Consider the following 5837-nt stretch of genomic DNA (forward strand, 5'->3'; position numbering starts at 1 on the left):
GATAACTGGTTCAATAAATGGTGCTGGGATAACTGGCTAGCCATATGCAGAAAATTGAAACTGGACCCCTTCCTTATACCATATACAAAAATTAACTCAAGATGGAGTAATGTCTTAAATGTAAAACGAAAAACTATAAAAACTGTGGAAGATGACTTAGGCAATACCATTCAGGACATAGGCACAGGAAAAGATTTCATGATGAAGATGCCAAAAGCGATTGTAACAAAAACAAATACCCTGTTTTTCTTACCCAGAAGTTCATTAGTTAGCACAGGCTGAATTATGCTGCGTTAACATCCTCCATATCTCAATGGCTTAATGCCACAAAATGTTGTTGTTGTTGTTTTTCCACTTAGAGTCTGTTGTGGGTTTAGATGGCTCTTCAGGATACTTGTCCTCTACTCAATCACTCAGCAACCTAGGCTGCTTTGAATTTGTGGCTTTGCCATCTCAGCACAAATTGTTGTTGTTCTACACAATTCCTGTGGCAGGGAGAGAGCTGGAAGATCTCATAATGGCAATTCCTTTCTTATGTCCAGAAGTGAGACAAGTTACCTATACTGACACTTGATTGGCCAGAACTAGTCAGCTTAACTGCAAAGGGTGGGGGAAATATCATCTTCCCATATGCCAAAAAGGAGCAAAGAGCCACATGGGGATGGATATTAGAAACTTATGATGTGAAGATTTGAATTTTAATGTGTATGTTTACTCTTCCCAATAAACTTTAAAATGATTTTAAATTCTCTCTCCAAATATTTTTGGAATTTTGATTAATATTGCAATGGAATTTCAGAATCATTGATGATAAGGAGGGAGGAAAACTGACATCTTCCAGTATTTTAAGTTTTCTAATTCACAAGCCTCATTTTTGTTTCCAAATATTTAAAACTCCATAGTTATCTCCCAAGAGAGAGTAATAGGTTTAATTATATTGAATCTACACGGCTCTATCCTCTAGTTAATTCCTAGGCATGTTGTGGTTTTTTTGTTGCTATTGTAAATAAGATTTTGTTTCAATTGACTATTTCTCATTTATAAAAAGACTATTAGATTGGGTGTCTTTATTTTGCATCTGACAACCTTAAGAACACCTTTAAAAATTTGATTAAGTTTTAACAAATTTCATAAATTTAAAAATTTTACACATATTAAAAACAATAATACTTTTACTTTAACCTAGTTCTTGCTCATTTTTATATTTTTCGTATATCTATATCATTTTTCTATTTTAATAAGTTTCAAAAAATCGTAATAATCATGTGTAGTAATATCTTGTTGCTATGAAGAGAAATACTTTAGAATCTTACAATTAAAAATGACATTTGTTATCAATTTGAGGAGTTCTTTTCTTTACATGATTAAGTATACGGATTATTAGGACTGGATGTTGGATTTTATTTTAGTATCAGGATAGTCACATGATTTATCTATTTTGATCTATTGATTTAATGAATTACAATAGCAGGTTTTTCTACTAAACTACTTTTGCATTATGTAATAAAGCCAACATTGTCATAATATATTACAGTTTTAATTATGCTTATGGATTCAATTTACTATTATTTAGGATATTTCTATGTGTTTTTAGATAATAATTGGTCTATATTTTAGTTCTCTTTGTGCTATCTTAAATTTGCTATCAAGATTATATGCTAGCTTTGTATAATGAAATGAAAAGTGTTACATCTTTTTTATTTGCACTGCAGTAGTTTAAGTAATATTTGGATTTTCTGCTAATTAAAGATTTGCAAAGATTCACTCATAACAATCTTAGACACAATAATTGATTTGAATATATTTCTCAATTCCTTCTACATTGACTAGCTTTTTCATCTTTATTGATATAGTGTTAATAGTCTTCATCTTCTTTGGAAAATGGTGCATTTAATGGCAATTGTAAGAATATATAAGCATAGAGTTATAGACAGTATTAAACTATTTGAAATATAGGCCTGCATAATGGTATGTTCCTTTCTATACTCCTACATTTGGGTGTTTGCATGCTCTTTATTAGTTCTTTTTCTTGTGTTTCTAGTATAATTTGATGTTAGTTTTTATAAATTACTGAGCTGAATGCTTAATTTATTTTTATTTCTTATTTAATAGTAACATTAATTATAGTCCATGTCTTATATGATCTGACATAAACCATTCTGTTTGTTATTGTTTTTGTATTCATTTTATAAAATCAGCTTGAATTTCTTTTTTTTTTTTTAGCCAGTTATTGCTTTAGGAAGTCTTTCCTATTTTAACATAGTTCATTTTTTTGGTTGAATATTTTGTCTTTATTTCAAATTTATTGCATTATGCATATAATCATTTTATGTTCTTGTATGTACTAATTTTACTACGTGTTCTAGGGAAATTTGGAAGACTGGTTTTTTCCCCACATTTGTAGGGTAAAGAGATTGTTATGTATCTATTAAATTACATAACTATATTAATGATATAACTCAGAGTTTCTATGTTCTTTATTTTGTATCCATACTACAAGAGTATTAAAGCGTTCTAGCATGACAACTGCTTTGTCAGGTTCTCCTTACGTGTATTTTAACTGCTTTATTGAGATATAATTCACATATCATACAATTGACCTATTTAAAGTGTATTCACAGAGTTGTGTGACCACCAACACAATAATTTATAGAACATTTTCATCATTCCAAGAAGAAAGCTCCATATCCATTGGCAATCACTCCCTATTTACTTCTTCTTTCTGGAGACCTAGGCAACCATAAGCATATTTTCTGTGTCTATAAATTATTCTCTTCTAGACATTTAATATAAAAGGAAACATGCATTATGGGATCTTTTGTGACTGAGTTCTTTCACTTAGCATAATATTTTCAAGGTTTAATTTAATATGGAAAATGTATCAGTATATCACTCCTTTTTATTGCCAAACAATATTCCATTGTATGAATATACTCATTTTCATATTTAATGTTTTATGCATTTTTAAGTTGCATTTTATTATATAAAAATGTAACAATCCAGTAAAACCAGAAATAAAGATATATTCTCCTGAGCTTTTATATATGTTGATTTTTATTAGTAATCTTCTTTTTCAATACAATGTACAACTTCATTTACAGTCTGATTATACAAGTGCTAAGTGGCAAAAAGATCTGGAATAAACATATTTAAAAAGGCAAAGCTGTAAAACTAAGTACATGCAACAGGGTCTATGATGATGAGGCAAAGTATCCAGGAAATAGCATAAGATACAATAGTTTTGAGGTTTTAGCTGATGTTTCAATCATCTTTGTATTTTGCCCCATGTTTAAGGCTGCATGTGAACTCAATGTAATTAAAATTTCCCTTTTTTTTGTCAGTAGGGCCTTCTCTGTACAGCTCATTCACTTCCCATTGTTGCCAGCAGTTCTCTCAAATAGTCTTCCTGAATGGTTCCTGTTGCTTCTTTATCAAAGCAGGCTAAAGCATTTCTCATGACATCTTCAGGATCTGTGCTATTTAATTTCTCACCAAACAGTAGGGCACTGGTGAAATTTATAAGCCCAGAACCTCACTCATTACAGAATCTTGGTATACATCAGTTGGATTCTGATGAAGAGAGAAGCAAGCATGTCATGCACATCTTCCTTGTTGAAAGAATCTCTATTCTGATCAATAATGTCGAAGATCTCTTTGAACTCTTGAATCTGTGACTTGTCCAGTGTGGCAAACACACTGAATATTATGTTTGGTGAGTGCTTCTTGGTGGCCTTGGTCTTTGTCCTTTTGCTCAACATGGTGGCTCTTTAATTCTACCGCCAGACACTAGAACCAGAGCTGCCCTACAAGATGACTATTGTCTTGATGAGCGCTGGGCAGTAGCTTGACTGGTTGCACCTTGGCATTTCCTACCTCCAGAGACAAACCAGAAGGCTTGGTAAGACCAGTTTTTATTTGTTCGCTTATCAGTTGATGAACATTTGAGTGTTTTCTTTTTTAGCTATTAAGAATAATGCTGTATGAACATTGGTATGCAAGTTCTTGTGTGAATATTAGTTTTCATTTATCTTGAGCATATACCTAGAAGTGGAATTGCTGAGTCACATGGTAACTGTTTAACTTTTTGAGGAACTGCCAAACTGTATTCCATACTGGTTCCACCGTTTTACATCACATCAGCATAAGTATAAGGGTTCCAACTTCTCCACATCCATGCAAACACTTGTTACTATTTTTTTATTATAGTCATCCTAATGGGTGTGAAGTAGACTCTCATTGTGGTTATGATTTGTATTTTCCTAACTGCTAATGATGGTGAGCATCTTCCCATGTGCTTATTGGCTATTGGCATATTTTCTTTGACAAAATATTCATTCATATATTTTGCCCAATTTTTGTTGAGGTTATTTGTCTTTTTATTGTTGAGTTGCAAGCATTCTGTGTATATTCTTGACACAAATCCTTCATCAGATATATTATTTGCAAATATTCCATGGTTTGGTTGTCCTTTTTACTTTCTTGATGATGGACTTTAAAGCACAAGAGGTTTTAATTTTGATGAAGTCCAATTTATTTATGCCTTTTTAAAATAATTGTGCTTTTGGTATTGCATCTAAGAAGGCTAGGCATAACCCAAGGTCAAAGTCTGTTCCTATTTCCTTCAAAAAGTTTTATATTTTTAGCTCTTACGTTTAGTTCTGTGATCCATTTGGAATTAATTTTTATGGTGTAAGGAAGAAATTCAACTTAATTCTTGTGCATGAGGACATCAGGTTGTCCTAATACAATGTGTTGAAAAGACCATTCTTTCTCCATTGAATTGTCTCGGTACTCTTGTCAAAAATCAATTGACCTCAAATGTATGGAAATTTCTTTTTTCAACGTTCAATTTCATTTTATTGATCTATATATCAATTTGTGTGTTAATACTACACGGTTTTAATTGCTGTATTTTTGTAGTAAGTTTTGAAACTGTGAAATATGAATCTTCCTACTTTCTTCATTTTTTAAGGATGTTTTATGTAATTGGGGTCCCTTGCAATGAGCCTGGATTAGCATTGGCTTGTCCATTGCTACAAAAAAGGCTGCTGGGATTTTGATAAGGATTGCGCTGAATTTGTAGATCTGTTTGAGGGTAATTGGCATCTCTACAATATTAATACTTCCAATCTAGAAACATGAAATACTTTTTCATGTTTTAGTTCTTTTTTATCTTCTTAAAACAATGTTTTGTAGCTTTCAGAATATGTTTTGCACTTTTGTTAAATTTATTCCATAGTATTTTATGCTTTCTGTTTCCTTGTATATGCCTTAACATCCAGCATTTTTCATGCTATCCTTCATTCTCTTGATCTTAGAATGTTTTACCGATTAAGAAATACTGAGCTCTAGCTAAATAGTTGAAGGCATATTCCTTACTCTTCCTGTATTTGCTAGGCTTTTCATATTTGCTGATGTACCTATTGGAATCCTTGTACTTCTGAAGTTTCCCTGATGCCAATGAAGTCACTGCATTTTCATCAAAATGAAGCTGTTCTTGGTTCCAACTAGCTGAGGATATCAGGTTTCCATGAGATGTTAGTTTCTTGAAAGAAAAACCCTTGAGTATTAGAAGCCTCATATTTAATTAACCATCAACAATTTTGGAGGAATTGGTTAAATTAAAAGTAGAACACGGCAAAGGGTGACATTTCATTCTTGGTTCTGTTAGGACATTTAGAAAATTATGATTTTTATTCTACATTTCCCATTGATCCTTTCTGCATTATGTGCTATTTATATTCTATACAACCTTTTTTATAGCTTTTTCCCCCCCAGAATTAGTATTAAAGCTAGAGAATTTTCAGTGTCTAGTCTCTCTGCTATTTCTGCAAGTT

At 31.8% G+C, this 5837-nt stretch overlaps 1 pseudogene; it reads right to left on the reverse strand.

Annotated features, from left to right (window-relative positions):
- Positions 1 to 3261: 3261 nt before the first annotated feature.
- LOC100429256 (myosin regulatory light chain 12B pseudogene) lies at positions 3262 to 3758 on the reverse strand (annotated as a pseudogene).
- Between the last annotated feature and the right edge of the window lie 2079 nt (positions 3759 to 5837).

This window comes from Macaca mulatta, chromosome 16 (genome assembly GCF_049350105.2).
Source record: "Macaca mulatta isolate MMU2019108-1 chromosome 16, T2T-MMU8v2.0, whole genome shotgun sequence".
Lineage (NCBI taxonomy): Eukaryota > Metazoa > Chordata > Mammalia > Primates > Cercopithecidae > Macaca > Macaca mulatta.